Source organism: Podarcis cretensis (assembly GCF_951804945.1).
Source record: "Podarcis cretensis genome assembly, chromosome: 16".
In the NCBI taxonomy this organism is placed as follows: domain Eukaryota; kingdom Metazoa; phylum Chordata; class Lepidosauria; order Squamata; family Lacertidae; genus Podarcis; species Podarcis cretensis.
The window spans coordinates 36,796,021-36,812,232 of NC_137186.1; the positions used below are offsets into that span (position 1 = coordinate 36,796,021).

Genomic DNA, 16,212 nt, shown 5'->3' on the forward strand with positions numbered 1-16,212 from the left:
ACAGACGGTACTGGGCGACATAAACCTATGGTCAGACTCTGGTAAGGCATTGCTATTAATTGTTGTTGTTTTTGGTTAGGTTTGATACCTGCCGATTAAACTGATGGCTCCAAGCGACTTGCAACATATCTATCTATCTATCATCTATCTATCATCTATCTATCTATCATCTATCTATCTATCTATCTGTCTGTCTGTCTATCTATCTATCTACTTATCAATCATCTATCTATCTATCTATCAATCAATCAGTCATCTATCTATCATCTATCATCTATCTATCTATCTATCTATCTATCTATCTATCTATCTATCTATCTAATCTATCTATCTATCATCTATCTATAGCTCAATAGACACATTATAATATTTACACATCAATGCAATTCATAAAAAAGGCATGCATCCTTGACAGCATTTCACATGTGAAAGTCAGGCCTTGTGTCTGATTTTCGCCCTTGGGTCAAGCATCTTTACCTGAGCCACCCTGTGTTGCTGACAACAGGTTGCGTGGTACAGGTCTCGGTAACCTTCTGGACTGCATAGTTGAAGAGACACATGTTGGCCAGGGAAATTAAGGCTGGTGGGTTGTGCATGTCTGCATCTGCATAATTGCAGGGAGGCCCACTTGCCCAAATCAGATGATACTGCTGGGATTATGTAACTTCAAGAATTGCTGCATGAACTTCCTTGTTTCCTCTTTCCCTCCCCTTTCCCTTTTGCATTGTGTCTATGAGATGGTAAGCCTTTGTTGTTCATCTCTGCTCAGTGCTTAGGATTGGTTGTTGTTGTTGATGCTATATAAGTTGCTATTGTTCCTAATAATATTAATAATTAGGGCCCCTTTTCTTCTTTCTCAGTGTTTACCATGGATGTCACTTCAATGGCATTGTTGTTGTTGTTGTTGTTATTTATAGGCTTGCACCCTGGGAAAGTCACTTCAATGCTGCAAACACAATGGTTTGACTTCACCCCTGGAGGCATACTCCATTCTCTCTCTCTCTCTCTCTCTCTCTCTCTCTCTCTCTCTCTCAAGAGAGAGAGATGGATGCCATCAACAACATTATTATTGTATATTTATTTATACTTCCATCTTTCTTCCCTGGCAGGGACTCAAGGTGGCTTGCAGATAAAAATAAGGACAGCCAAAATGGTATTTATGCTGTGAAGCCCTCTGATTTTTTTGTTTTATACTCATAGTAAGAGTAATGCTATCTTTTTGGATTGAACGCAGTGTTTATGTGCCTACGGCTGCAGGAGTCTTGGGCTCATGTGCTCCTATTGCCTCTTCTCAGGGAAAGGAAATTGGAAGGATCTGCTTTCGCTTTTGAACTAATCAATGTTTCTCATTTCATTCGAACAGTGATTCATTTAAAGAAGCCATGATCAAATTGTGATTTGTGTCCCTTGATTTTCCCTCTAACCATAATTGAAACTAACCAGGGTTCTCTGGACTTTTAGATGTAAAGGAGGATCTCAGGTTAGTTTTGAACATGGCAACTGGTGCTTCCCCTCTCCTTGTAGCCATTCTGGAGTGGGGAGGGCACAAGTTTGAGGCTCGTTTTTGTCTTGCTAAACCATAATTTGGTGTTGCATCTGAACTAGTCGACTGGTGTTCATTCTCTCTGGGGCAAAGAAAGCCAAATCAGATCTTTGGTCCATCTAGCTCATTGTTGTTGACACTGGCTGGCAGCTGTTTTGCATCTCTTGGGGCAGGAATCCTTCCCAACCCTTTCTGGAGATTAAACTTGAGATGTTTTCATGCAATACTCTGTCAATTTAGCTCAATATGGTCTACACTGACTGACAGCCGCACCTCAGGTGGGCTTCTTTCTTTGCCCTATCTGGAGATGGTAGGGATTAACGCTGGGATTGATTGCATGCAGAGAGCACGTTCTCTACCGCTCAGCTTGCAGCGCTTGCAATAGCAACCAAGGCATATTTGGTATAATCCATTCCTTTGAAAACTATGCTTGGCGTCTCAGGTTGGGGCGGGCAGTAATCAAGGTGAGAGTCTGCTGTGCTCTGCAAAGCCTGAGAAATGTGATACAAGCAAGATTCATTCCAACGTCACCTTTCCATGCCGGCACAATATATCCAGAAGTGCACCGGTGGATTGATAGCTTTGTAATTGCTGACATTTTTTCCCTGCTTGGTTGAACATCATTCTCTGTTTCGGTCTCCAGCTACCAATTTCCTTGGCTGTGGTGCATTTGTCACTGTAGGAAGTAAAGAGCAAACAGAAAGAAAACAGGCAAAGTGCTCCCCACTAAATTATTTTAGAATTTGCCCAATAAGCAGCAAAGGTGCTTTTTGTTTTTTTTAAAAAAAAGCAATATACTATAATGCAGCCGATTTGAGAAACACTGCAATTAAGTAGGGTGTTGTTGCTTTTCAAAGCTATTGTTGGCATCCATCTGTCTCAAGAGACAATGGAGTGCACCTCCGGGGGTGAAGTCAAATGACTGTGTTAGCAGCTCTGAAGTGACCTCCCTGGGGCACAAATGTGAATGGAGATTCTGGACTGGCCAGAAAATAAGGCTCCCCTCTTGGCCATGCTGATGTGCTCCAAAGGAAAGCAGAGCAATACATTTGGCACCAGCTTGGCTGCAGGAGTTGCTGGAAGGAGGTGTACAAGGCGCCATCCAACCACTTCAGGGACTCTACTCTGAATTTCTGTAGGGTTTACTCCATGGGTAGGCAAACTAAGGCCCGGGGGCCGGATCCAGCCCAATCGCCTTCTAAATCTGGCCTGTGGACAGTCTGGGAATCAGCATGTTTTGATATGAGTAGAATGTGTCCTTTTATTTAAAATGCATCTCTGGGTTATTTGTGGGTCCTGCCTGGTGTTTTTACATGAGTAGAATGTGTGTTGTTATTTAAAATACGTATCTGGGTTATTTGTGGGGCATAGGAATTCGTTCATTTTCCCCCCAAAAATATAGTCTGGCCCACCACATAGTCTGAGAGACGGTGGACCAGCCCCCTGCTGAAAAAGTTTGCTGACCCCTGGTTTACTCCTTAGCCTTTTCTTCTCCTGAGGATATCCCACAAGGCAGTGGAAGTTTAGGATGAGAGTTTTCATTCTCCTAGAATTTCATTCCCAGGTGGATAAGCCCCATCTGCCCCTCACTGAGGTTTTAAGACTTAATGGTTACCCTCACCCGGTTTACCCAGCAAGTCAAAGCCATTCCTGAGGTGTGGCTGCTGCTTCTAGGAGCCACGGGTGAGAGGTGGGTGTCGGGTGGGAGCCAGAGGTGGATCAACCGCCCCAGAAGGATCACAACGTGTCCCCCACCAGAGGTACCACTGTATACCTCCCATCAACCCTGAGCACTGCCCATTCTGATGGCAGCTGGAGTCCAGCAACATATGGAGGGCACCAGGTTGGGGGTGGTGTGTTTGACAGATGATTTCTGTCTAGGGATTCAGGCAACAGTCTTACCTAGTCCTATCTTGAGATGCTGAGGATTGAATTTGGGATCTCCCGAATTCAAAACATGTCCTCTTCCCCACTGAGCTACAGGAGCTGAGTCTCATGCATTGAACTAACTTGCAAAATATTTGCATATACAGTGGTACCTCAGGTTAAGTACTTAGTTCATTCCGGAGGTCCGTACTTAACCTGAAACTGTTCTTAACCTGAAGCACCACTTTAGCTAATGGGGCCTCCTGCTGCCGCCACGCTGCCGGAGCACGATTTCTGTTCTCATCCTGAAGCAAAGTTCTTAACCTGAGGTACTATTTCTGGGTTAGCGGAGTCTGTAACCTGAAGCGTCTGTAACCCAAGGTACCACTGTAGTCCTCTGATATTAGAATATTTAATATCAGCACCACCTGCAATGGTGCCGGTCTTTCAAGCATAGTTGTTGCTGCCTCCTTCTGCCCTTGCCCCCTTACAGGTAAAACAATCCTGTTGTTGCTATTATTATTATCAAAGCAGTGTATCTTTATCTGCCTGTTTCATTAGGGCTGAATGGATCCCAGAGGTTGAGTTACGGTCTTTATTCAGTTGATACAAAAGCAGCCAGTGGTAGGCCTATGAATAAATGAACAGGTTTGCCATCCTGTGCCCAGCATGGAGATGGAAAGTGGCACAGGGCCACCTCTCAATATTATTAGAGGAGCTGATAAAAACTTGGCAGGCTCGTTCCAACTGAACTGGCATCGGGGGAAGTAATTTCACATGGCATTGGTGCCGGGGTGTTAAAGCACCAGAGAGATGAAACAGAGCTGGTGCTTTTGCTAATAGACAAGATTACAAATGTAGATATCAGGTGCTTGCCCTGTTCCTTTTGCTGATGAAAAGCCTACAAATAACCTGGGAGAAGAGAGGGTTGAAGAAGACTGGAAGAAATTCAAGATTTATTTACAAAAGTATTGTAATTTGGTTGAATGCTAAGAAGGATGCTAGATCATAAATAATTGCCTACCATTGAATTAGATTTGAATTTGACGATAAGTGAGATTGAGGAAAATATAAATTTTTTTGGAGAATTATTAGATTAAATTAATTGAATGAGATATAAGAATGTAAACAAGATGATAAATTGCTGGAAAAAGTTTACAATGATGCAAGTGGGAGCGGGAGACGTGAGGGAGTCCAAAGAGGCTTTGAAAATATGTTATGATACATGTCATATTGTGTATTATTTTTGCATTTTGTATTTAAAAAATCTCAATAAATATTTATATATATATAAAAAAGAAAAGCCTACAAATGTACCCAAGTTTTCAGGGTTTTATAGCGTGCTCTTGGTGCACATCCTGCCATCTCACTCACAGTCATACATGGCCAATAGCCTGCTATATTTGACTTGGTGGGTCACACAGGTTGCGGGTCACTGAGCTGATCAACAGAATCTCTGTGTACTTCAATCCTGGTGTGTAATCCTTGCCGACTGAAGAGCGGAATCTCTCTCCTCTTGCCTTAGTTACCAATATCGTGTCTTACTTAGTTTGCTAATTAAAAAGCTTGCCTCTGGCCTTGTACTGAAGACCTCCTATATTGTACAAGATAATTATGCTGCATGCTTTTTTGTGTTGTACACCAGGTTTTAATTATTTGGGGATAGCTTGCATCGCGAAGGGTTTTGAGATGTGGTGATGCTTGAACCTCTTCCAATCTATGGCCCATCCCGAGGGACAAGGGTAGGGTGAGCAGGGATTACCCACCTCCGTCACTGGTGTTGTGCAATGCCAGGTCTATAGGCAATAAAACCGCCACCATGCGAGCCTTTTTTATCTTGCTGGGGGTTGACCTGGCTTGTGTGACGGAGACCTGGGTGTGTGAAGGTGAAGTAGTTGCCCTGCATGAGATAGCACCCCCGGGTTTCTCCGTCCTCCACCAGTCGCGGACTGTTGTAGCACCCTGCTTGTGGTTAACGCTTAGCTGGAATGAAATATTCAACGCAGCAATAGAGAAATTAAAATAATAATTTATTTGTCAGACAAATAAATGAGAGGCACAGTGGTATATGGTTACCAAGCTCTGGCCTGCCCTCCTGCCATTCTGGCCAGCACTTATATTTCCTTAATCCAGCCCCCTTGCTCCTCCTGTGGCTGCCTCTGTCCAATCAGCCTGGTTGAAATTCCTATTGGCTGTTTGCTAGAACCAATCACAAAAGATACACCCATTTCCTTTTGCCCTTTTATGGGAAACAAAAAGCTATATATTCTTCTATCTATAAATGACAAATAAGTAGTAATATATCTTACATGTGTCTCAACAAGGAACCTTAATTACCAGCTCACCTCTTGCCCTCCTTGCCCTATTGCCCTCCAAAACAAATGGTTAATCTTAAATTTTTATCTTAAACAGATGTCAAGGATCTTGAGTTCACATCATCATTGAAAGATCTCCTTCTCTTGGAGGTCTTTAAACAAAGGCCTAACAACCATATGTGTGCTCTAATGATGTTTCCTGCTTGGCAGGGGGGCTGGGCTGATGGCTGATGGCCCCTGTGATCTCTTCCAACTATATGAAATAAGAATCTAGCATAAGGATTTAACATTTCTTAGCTTCTAAATCCTTTGCATAATTACATTTAAGCCAATATATTTAATACATAACATAGATAGCTTTTTAGAAGAATAAACCTTTTCAAAGTAAAAAAGGAAGGAACAGTTTCCAGCCTCAAAATAAGATAGGAAGAAACCTATCTTCTCCAGCCAAGCCAGTTGCCTTTTTCACTGCTCTTGACCTTTCAACCTTAGGAAAATATGGCTCAAGTTTAATGGGAGGCACATGGTTTTATTTTACTATTTACCCACTCTTAATTATGTTTATCTCTTTTTTTATCTTCTGTAATATGTAGGGTCAGTGTAACCTTGGCTGTCAGCCTGTAATTCCCTTTTTACGACTTTGAGAATTGTTTTCTGCTATAAATCTGCTATAAATAAACATCTTGCCAAGGTTCTTAGGCAGCTGGTCTTCTGCCTGGCATGAACATTTGAAAATCTTTAAGCTCATTTTAAAATACAGGCCCTGATCAAAAATATAAGCTTTGATAAAAATGCAGGCTTATGATTAGATGCCTCACTGTGGGTCCGGGGGGAGGGGTAGCATTGTTAATCCGGGAGGATTGCTCTTTCAGGGCTCTGCCATCACCATCAATCTCCAGCACTGAATGTGTTGGTCTAGTGTGGGGCACCAAGGAGAGCTTGGCTGTCTGGCTGGTGTACTGACCACCTAGCACACCAGCCACCCTGTCAGGCCTGTTGGATGTGGTGGCAGGCTGGGCCTTGGAATTCCCTAACCTACTGGTTTTGGGAGACTTCAGCGTCCATGCTGATGCCACCCCCTCCTCACGGGCTCTGGACCTGGTGTCTTCCATGGCGGCATTAGGGATCTCCCAGTTTGTTTTGGGTCCCACACACCAAGCAGGCCACACGCTGGATTTGAATTTTTGATGCGGGTATAGATGTGATTATGTTCTCACTTGTGGAAGTGCCATGGTCTGATCACTATGCTCTGAAAGCCAGGATTGACTTCCCGCCCCCATCCTGCTTGGGTGGCGAGCCTATTTGGGCTCACCCGCGAAGTCTGATGGATCCTGATGGATTTCGTCAGGCCTTGCGGGACCCTGCTCCCCCTGGCGGCTCACTAGATGAGCTTGTCGAGAACTAGAATAACCGGCTCTTGGCGGCCATCAATGAGATTGCACCGAAGCACCCTCTGCGACCCCACCGAAACCGGGCCCCCTGGTTTACTGAGGAGTTCTGGAAAATGAAGCGGGACCTCAGACAGCTAGAGTGAGCAAAGAAAAAAGAAAAAAGAAATCTGTTTGATTGTTTACTCTGATTGGCAAACATGGCTCTCCATGGTCTTTAGTGTACACAACTTTCACATTACCTGCTCCCTGATTTTAAGAAAGACAAAGGGCAGGTCCACACAAGGGCAGGACCCCAATTTCAGTTTAATCCCCAGTTCCCCAAACCAAACAGCCATTTGATGTTGCTTCTCTAAGTCCCAAGACACCCAAACCGCTTCATGCTTGAGCATTCAGAGTTCCAGATATTCCCGGACTTTTTGCAATAAGGAAAGCATTGGAGACAGTTTGGGGTAACCGTTGCTTGATATGAAATTGTACAGAAATTGGAGGAAATGGGGGATATGTCAGTGCATAGGCTGCACACACTTCAGAAGTAAGATGGGATTCAGAACTTGAATTTATGGGAAGAATGTATGAGGATCATTAGTCTAGCAGTGGAGCTCATTTTTGCCGCTGTTTGTATTTGAACAGACATGTGGTATTTAAAAGCACTCTATAAGCTATGCTATTGCAAAAGCAAACAGCCCCATGGAAAGATAACCTAGTGTACTGCTTATTATATTCCCGCCCCCCCTCATAAATGGAAGATTTGAACTCCTATATTTCCTGCTGATTTTCTCTTTCTTCCTCACAGTTTGGAAATGAGCTACCGTACTTACAACCTGCAGTGCCACAGAAAACATTTGGTCGGATCCATATTTTAGAAGAGAAGAACCAGGCTTTTCGGTCTAATGTCACCACACTAACTCAAGAGAATCATCAGTGCAGCTTCTTAGTAAGTCATCAGTTTTAAATTTTCTTTTCTTGTTTTTGGGTTTTCTCGGCTTGCTTGGAGGCAGATGTAATTTAGCAGTTCAAGTGTAACTGTCAGAACTCTTTCTCGAGCTCCTCTTACAGCTTTCTCCCCCCCCCCACCTCCCCAGACATGTATTGTTATGTACAATGCTTTGATTCCTTGTTTTTCTACTAGAGGGCAATATGAAATGGAACATTTCATAGCTGTAATATTGCTTTATTGTGTGAAAGGGCAGCTTATACTCTAAACGGCAGTGATTAATCTTGTTTCTGATTTTAAACAATCTTTTGCTAAGCTCCGGTATTACATTTGGATTGGGGGTATCATTCAAATCACTGTAGCAGGAATGATGAAGTTTTCAAGCTGATGTCTCTGTTTGCCACTCAAGCAATGCTCTGTGAAATATGAAGGTTTGCAAATCTGGCTGTTTTGATGGAAACACGTGCAATGTTCGTCAACAAAATTACAAGCAAATGTGCCTAAGCGCATAGGGGCAGGAGGCGACTTGGCAAAGCTCTTTTCCCGTGGACCGTTGCCCCGTGCTGAGCCTGTTCTGTTTTAGTATTTAGTATTTTATATCCTGCCTTACATACCAAGGTGTGTTGGCATCTTCCTAAACTCATTCATGAAACAGTCATGCAATACTACATGAAAACATCAGAAAGCAGCACAATATCTCTCTCATAGTACATTAAAAGCCTTGGGTGAACAAAACCATTTTAGCTTATCTGAAAACTCAGAAGTGTGGGTGCTAGCTAGGCTCATGGGAGCTCCATGAGCAAGACACTTCCCAACCGCAGGACCAGAGGACTCTTATCAGAATGCTGCAGTGCAATTGCTGACAGGAGTGAGGCTTTGTCAGCATGTAAAGGCTGTGCTCGCAAGGGACGCAGGTGGCGCTGTGGGTTAAAGCCTCAGTGCCTAGGACTTGCCGATCGAAAGGTCGGCGGTTCGAATCCCTGCGGCGGGGTGCGCTCCCGCTGCTCGGTCCCAGCGCCTGCCAACCTAGCAGTTCGAAAGCACCTCCGGGTGCAAGTAGATAAATAGGGACCGCTTACCAGTGGGAAGGTAAACGGCGTTTCCGTGTGCGGCTCTGGCTCTGGCTCTAGCTCTGGCCAGAGCAGCGATGTCACGCTGGCCACGTGACCCGGAAGTGTCTCAGGACAGCGCTGGCCCCTGGCCTCTTAAGTGAGATGGGCGCACAACCCCAGAGTCTGTCAAGACTGGCCCGTACGGGCAGGGGTACCTTTACCTTTTTACCTTTAAAGGCTGTGCTCAGAGGTCTGCACTGGTTTGCGATCGACTACTGGGCCGTGTTCTAGGTGTTACTGTTAGAATATAAAGCCCTTAATAAGTTGGGACCAGTCCCCTTGCAGGATCCCCTTACCCTGTATGTACCCACTCAACTGCTTTGATTGACAAAACTGGCACTACTACAGGTGTTACACAATACCCGCACCACATCTGTAAGAACTCGATAATTTAGTATGGCAGCACCTGAACTTTGGAAGTCCCTGCAAGCATCTTCACTGTACAGTGGTACCTCAGGTTACATACACTTCAGGTTACAGACTCTGCTAACCCAGAAATAGTACCTCGGGTTAAGAACTTTGCTTCAGGATGAGAAATGAAATCGTGCTTCAGCAGCGCGGCGGCAGCAGGAGCCCCATTAGCTAAAGTGGTGCTTCAGGTTAAGAACAGTTTCAGGTTAAGAATGGACCTCCGAAAAAAATTAAGTTCTTAACCCGAGGTACCACTGTATTCTTATTTATATATTCTCACTTAGACAAGCCTACCTAGATACTTAGAAAGTTTGCATGAATCTTAATTAGTTTTAGCCTATTCTATTACTGTTTAAACTTTCTGTACATTTTAACTTATGGTTGTTAGTGATAATTTTACTGTTTTATCTTCCACCTTTTTCCCTGACGGGACTCAAGGTGGCTTACAAATTAAAAATAAGAACCACTGAAAACACGGAAAAGAATATCATTTAGAAACAATTAAACATTGACAGAATTAGATCGATCGATCATTCGATGATGGTAGATAATGATGATGATAGATAGATAAAGGAAAAGGTAAAGGGACCCCCGACCATTAGGTCCAGTCATGGCCCTAATGGGGTTGTGGCACTCATCTTGCTTTATTGGCCGAGGGAGCTGGCGTACAGCTTTTGGGTCATGTGGCCAGCATGACTAAGCCGCTTCTGGTGAACCAGAGCAGTGCACGGAAACGCCGTTTACCTTCCTGCCAGAGCAGTACCTATTTATCTACTTGCACTTTGACGTGCTTTCGAACTTCTAGGTTGGCAGGAGCAGGGACCGAGCAACGGGAGCTCACCCTGTCGCGGGGATTCGAACCACGACTTTCTGATCAGCAAGCCCTAGGCTCTGTGGTTTAACCCACCCGCATCCCTTGATAGATAGATATAATCTCTTAAAATCATACAAATAAGTCCGCTAGAAACAGCACAGCACCAACTCTTTCATTAAAAGCGGTCAGTTCCCCAAAGCCTGTTGGAACAAGAAGCTCTTCACTAGACAACAAGGAGGGAGACAGCTTCTCCAGGGAGGGAGTCCCAAAGTCTGGGAGCAGCCACTGAGAAGGCCCTCTCCTTCGCCCACACCAGGCATGTCTGTGTGGGTGGTGGGACCAAGAGAAGGACCTCCCCTGAATATCTCAGAACGTGGGCAGCTTCATAATAGCCCCCAGCAACAGTTGGAGGGCTGCAGACCCACCCCCACCCCATTCCCAGTGTATAGGCATGAGGCCTGCTCCTTCTTCCCCCAGTCAGGTACAGTAGTGACCCCAGCTGTGAAGGGTGCTGCCCTGTGGGTTGGAAGTGCATGCTAAGCACTCCTCCCCCCCCCCCGCCCACTTCTTTCCAAGTAGAGGATAAAGCTGAATGAATGCATATTAAATAAGCTAACAAGCCAGTCCTGAAAACAAAATCAGCAGTTTCCCAAGCTCCAGATGCAGCTCCTTTCTCTCTCTCCTCCCCCCATCAACTTTTGCATTTTCTCTGCACAAAGCACTATTGCTGCTCCTTCTCTCCCCCCCCCCTTTAAGAACCTTGGCAAATAACACACTTGGCTTGATGTCTGAAGAGAAGAACGCGATTAAGGTGGGGGAAAATTATATTGCAGCTCCAAACCCCAATTGAATGAGTTGACTTAGCGGAAATTTTGCATGGTCAATTTTCCAGCCGTGAATACAGCCCAAATGCCTGGGGAATTAGGCTTGCCACACTCAATAATAACCCTTAAAACCTGCCACTTGCCAGAGATAACGGAAGCCTGTGATCTTGCAGTTCGGAGTCGTGCGTCAGTGGGGCTGCTTAGCTACACAAGGCTAATGGCAGGTTGGGAGAGACCAAATAATGACACGGGGACCAGGCAAGAGGCTCACACCCAGTCTCTCACAGGGAAGCTTTCCCTTTTCGACAGGCCAGCGGAGGAAACCGGAGCAGAAGCCTGTGGACTGCAGGTTAATGATGTATGTTTCTTAGATAAATCTGAAAGGCTGCTGCTGCAGGCGGGGTTTGTTGTTAAATTTATGAGGACAGTAACTTCCTATTATGCAGAAATAGGTAAGCTGTGCCTCTTCAAATGTTGCCGGACTCCAAGCCAGCCAGTTTAGCCGGCCAGTGGTCAGGGATAAGGGGAATTGTAGTCTAGCAACACCTGGACAGCCACAGATTCATCCACTCCTGCTATATAATTTGTTGAAGAAGAAGCTTTCTTTCCACTTTCCACATCAGGCTTCACAGATGAAAGTGGGGACTCTTCTTCGCATGTGGGGTTGATTGGCGCCCCATTCTCTGCCCACTTTGTGCTGTGTTAAGGCTGTAATCCTATGCACACTTTCTCTTAAGAGTATGCCCTACTGCAATGTACTTCTAAGTACATAAGGGGCAAGCACTGTTTCATTTTTAAGAAATTGTCTTCTATATCTATAGAGGGACGCGGGTGGCGCTGTGGTCTAAACCAGTGAGCCTAGGACTTGCCGATCAGAAGGTCGGCGGTTCGAATCCCCACGATGGGGTGAGCTCCCATTGTTCGGTCCCAGCTCCTGCCCACCTAGCAGTTTGAAAGCACGTCAAAGTGCAAGTAGATAAATAGGTACCACTCTGGCGGGAAGGTAAAAGGTGTTTCCGTGTGCTGCTCTGGTTTCGCCAGATGACCCGGAAAAATTGTCTGTGGACAAACATCGGCTCCCTCGGCCAGTAAAGCGAGATGAGCACCGCAACCCCAGAGTCCTTTGCGACTGGACTTAACTGTCAGGGGTCCTTTACCTTTTTATATCTATAAAGCCTGCCTATGTTGGGGGGTGGGGCTGCCCCAGCAGGGCAGTCTCTTCGGGGGTGGAGCGAGGGTGTGACTCCAGCCCCCTTGTGACATGTTTCTGCGTTTTGTTGGTGGGTTTGCTGCCATCCTGGAAGTGGGTTGCCTGCTGCCCTGAGCAAAGGAGAAGCCCTTTCTCACAGAGATGGTCTCATCTGCCACAGGGTTGGTGCTCAGGAGCAGCTCTTTCCAAAATGGCTTTATTGAACTGCATTAATCATTGGGATGAATTTGTTGTTGTTTCCTTTACTTATATGTTACTGTGTTTGATAGCATGGCGATTGCAATGCTTGTTGTTGTTTCTAATGCTTTTGTGATTATTGTGAGCTGCTTTGAGCTCAACATTTGTTGTTCGAAAAGCGGAGTAGAAATATCAAATCAAATCTATGCCCTACATGTTCCTGCCTTGAGGAGTGCACAGTCTGAAACAGGAGTCAGCAACTTGTCCAGTCGCCCCCACAGGTGATGTCGGGCTTCGTCATTGGCTGTGCAGGATAGGCCCGATGCATATCACTAAAGGATACAGGCTTTTAGGCAGAGATGCAGAAAGAGGAGGTGAATAAGAATGTTTGTGATATGAAGAGAAAGGGGGAGAAAGGAGAAGAGAGCTAACGATAGAGGAGGAGGCAGACTGACAGGTTGGCGGTTCGAATCCCTGCGACGGGGTGAGCTCCCGTTGCTCGGTCCCTGCTCCTGCCCACCTAGCAGTTCAAAAGCACATCAAAGTGCAAGTAGATAAATAGGTACCGCTCTGGTGGGAAGGTAAACAGCGTTTCCGTGCACTGCTCTGGTTTCACCAGAAGCGGCTTAGTCATGCTGGCCACATGACCCGGAAAAACTGCGGACAAACGTCGGCTCCCTTGGCCACTAAAGTGAGACGAGCGCCGCAACCCCAGAGTTGCCTGCGACTGGACTTAACGGTCAGGGCTCCCTTTACCTTTTTACACATTCTGCATGGACTGGTTGCATGGAAACATGTAGCATGCAGCTGCAGACTGCAGTGTGGCACAGTTGAATGCAGGTCAAGCTGTTGTACCTGTTATCTAATATTAAAGAGTGCTTGTAGGCTGATGATCAGGCAGCATAGACTAAGGGTGTGAGCATATATTCAACACAAAAAACAGCGACAATTTGTTGTGGACAAAGGACAGCTGGACATACAAAGGGCCCCATTACCTTCAGTAGCTTAGGGCCTCATCAAACCTAAATCCGGCCCTGCATCTGTGTATGTATGTTGAAGTACCTTCTGCATGGTGCACCTCAAATTCCAGCATTTCAAGGCCCAAGTTCTAGTCATTGACCTCAGAGACCTTGTGGTGGAGAAACACAGGGCTTTTGTGGGGGTGCTGTGACTCAGTGATAGAACAACTGCTTTGAATGCAGGTCCCAAGTTCAGTTTCTAGGTAGGACTGGAAAAGACCCCTGTCTGAAACCCAACAGAGCTACTGGCATTCAATGTATTTTTTTTTAAAAAAATAATATTTATTGGTGTTTCAAAAAGTTACAAGAATAAAAAAGAAAGAAAAAGGAAAACAGAAAATACAAAATACAGGGAAAAAAACAATTAAGAACAAATCCATCTTTCCATATCTTATCTATCATTTGCTTGTTTCCTTGACCTCCTCACACCTCCCTTTTTTGTATTCTAGTTCATTAGTTGTTTCAGCAAATCCTTTCCTTCTTTGTTTTTATCTTACTAATTTATCTTAATATATTGTAACTTTACATTCTGACCTGTTAACAATCCATTTTTACTTAATCCTTTATAACATTACTGCTAAAACCACATAGCTTCATTCCAGCATCCTTCTAACATTCCTTAATTTTGCAATGTTTCTGTAGATAGACTTTAAATCTGGCATTCAATGTATAGGCAGTACCTGTCAGGGGACTGCCATCGAAAGGGTGGAGGGGGGCAGATGACTACAGGGAGCCTCCAAAGTTGCTGAGCAGTAGCACTTCATCAGGCAGTGGAGAGAGTCATGCCTCCAGCGAAGCAGAGGGAGAAAGGAGGGGCAAAGCGAGGCAAAGATATTACTGTGAGCCCAAGCACCTCGCTCAGTCAGGCTGGTCGGGAAACAGACATGCCTCTTCCGTCGCCCAGTTTTCACAAGGGGGTCAAACGTAAGGAGGGAAGGCAGAGATTTGGGGTGTCTAAGTTCTTATGTTGGGGGGGGCTGAAAAAGGCCACTCCCGGAATCTGCAAGTGACTGAGAAAAGACATGAACTTTGGATCTCTGAACTGTACATAGTTTGCACAAAATAAAACCTGTAAAAGACAGGTCGGAGTCCTGGCTATTTTACTCACGAGCAACCACCTACAGACCTGACAGTACCAAACTAGGTGGACCAATGGTTCATCTCGCTCTTCAGAATTTCAGAAATGAGATTCTCCCAGCCCTAGCTGGAGATGCCAGGGTTTGAACCTGGGACCTTTTGCATGCAAAAAAAAAGATGGTTTGCCACTGAGCTATAGGAGTACAGGAATCTGCCTTACACACCTGCCTAACATGCACTCCAAGTACAGGTTTGGGCACAGCTGGTCGTGGTTCCCATTTGATCCTGACAACTTATCTCCTGGCCTGGGCCAGCCTGCTTGGTTGCCTTGGCTGTTTCGGTGGAGATGGTCCCTCTTCCCCCGGCTCAGGTAATCCCTTCTGTATGCTGAGTGCCAGCCCATGCTATGCGTTAGAAAGGGACTTACTGCTTCCTCTCAAACCCAAGTTGTTGAGGAAAAAGTAAATTGTGCATGTGTGTAAAAATCCCACCCCTTCAACTCACTCGCCCTGAGGGGCAGAATAGTCTCTGTTCCTCCGCTTTAGCATCGCCTGTCCCATGACATGTGACCAGGAGATGCTTAGGCACCACATACATAATGATATTGTGTTCCCTTCCCAAACACACATAGCTATCTGTGTGACCTATTGATTCTCATTACTTACACGGAAATACATCTCGAGTTGCCTCCTTCCTCACTTTTGCCCTGCTGGCATACAATACCCTGCATAATTCAAGGCCATCTAAACAAATGCCGCGTTCGATGATAAAAGCAGGATGAAGAGTCTTCTCTAGCTTTTTGTGTACAGTGACCTTCCTTTGTTTGGGTACTGGGGATTCTCTTTTCCTTACATGGTCTGGGAATGCTCTCTAATATTAGAGCTAGGTGTACACTGTTACAGAACATTTGTCTTGTCTCTCGGGAGGATTCTGTTTCAGTAGTGTCTGGCTGAAGGAGGCCGTCATAGTTATACAGATCAACATCTTGCAGACTGCCAACCCTTGCTTCGTTGCAAAATCCCCCAAAGGGTTCTGTGTATGAAAAATAGAAGTAAGAGTTCTATCCAGATCCATTTGCTTTTCGAATGAGAATTCGGCCTTTGGACATAAGAAGAGACCTATTAGATTGAATCAAAGGTCCATTTAGTGCATTTAGAGTCTGTTCCCAGCACTTGCCAGTGAGGTGTCTCTGGGAAGCCCATGGGAAAGTTGGGAAAGCAATGACTCCCCAGCAATTGGTACACTCTGGGTCAAACGTAATGTGTGAACAGGGTTTAAGCCCCTATGGAAAACGGAAGGATTGAATGAGTGCTATAGGTAGTTATGAAGACTAGGAGATATACTGGTTTACCTGAGTTTGGGTAATGTCACCAAGTCTTCCTTCGGCACCTCCAGACTCCATGTTTCCAGCTGCTTCCCATTTGCTTACTTCCAGCCTTTGTGTACGCATCCTGCAGCCTGCCTTTGCTGTACCTGCCTTCCCTTAACCTGAGTGCTCTACTTGAGTCCATGTGCAATT

The 16,212-nt window shown here is 45.3% G+C and overlaps 1 protein-coding gene across 2 annotated transcripts in view; it reads left to right on the forward strand.

The window, feature by feature from the left end:
- The first annotated feature begins 7,909 nt into the window (after positions 1-7,909).
- Positions 7,910-16,212, forward strand: part of RIMBP2 (RIMS binding protein 2) — a 187,907-nt gene continuing 179,604 nt past the window's right edge. For both annotated transcript variants that reach the window (XM_079956387.1, XM_079956382.1), the window contains exon 1: positions 7,910-8,049. The gene's annotated coding sequence lies outside the window, so the exon portion shown is untranslated. The remainder of the gene's footprint in view (positions 8,050-16,212) is intronic.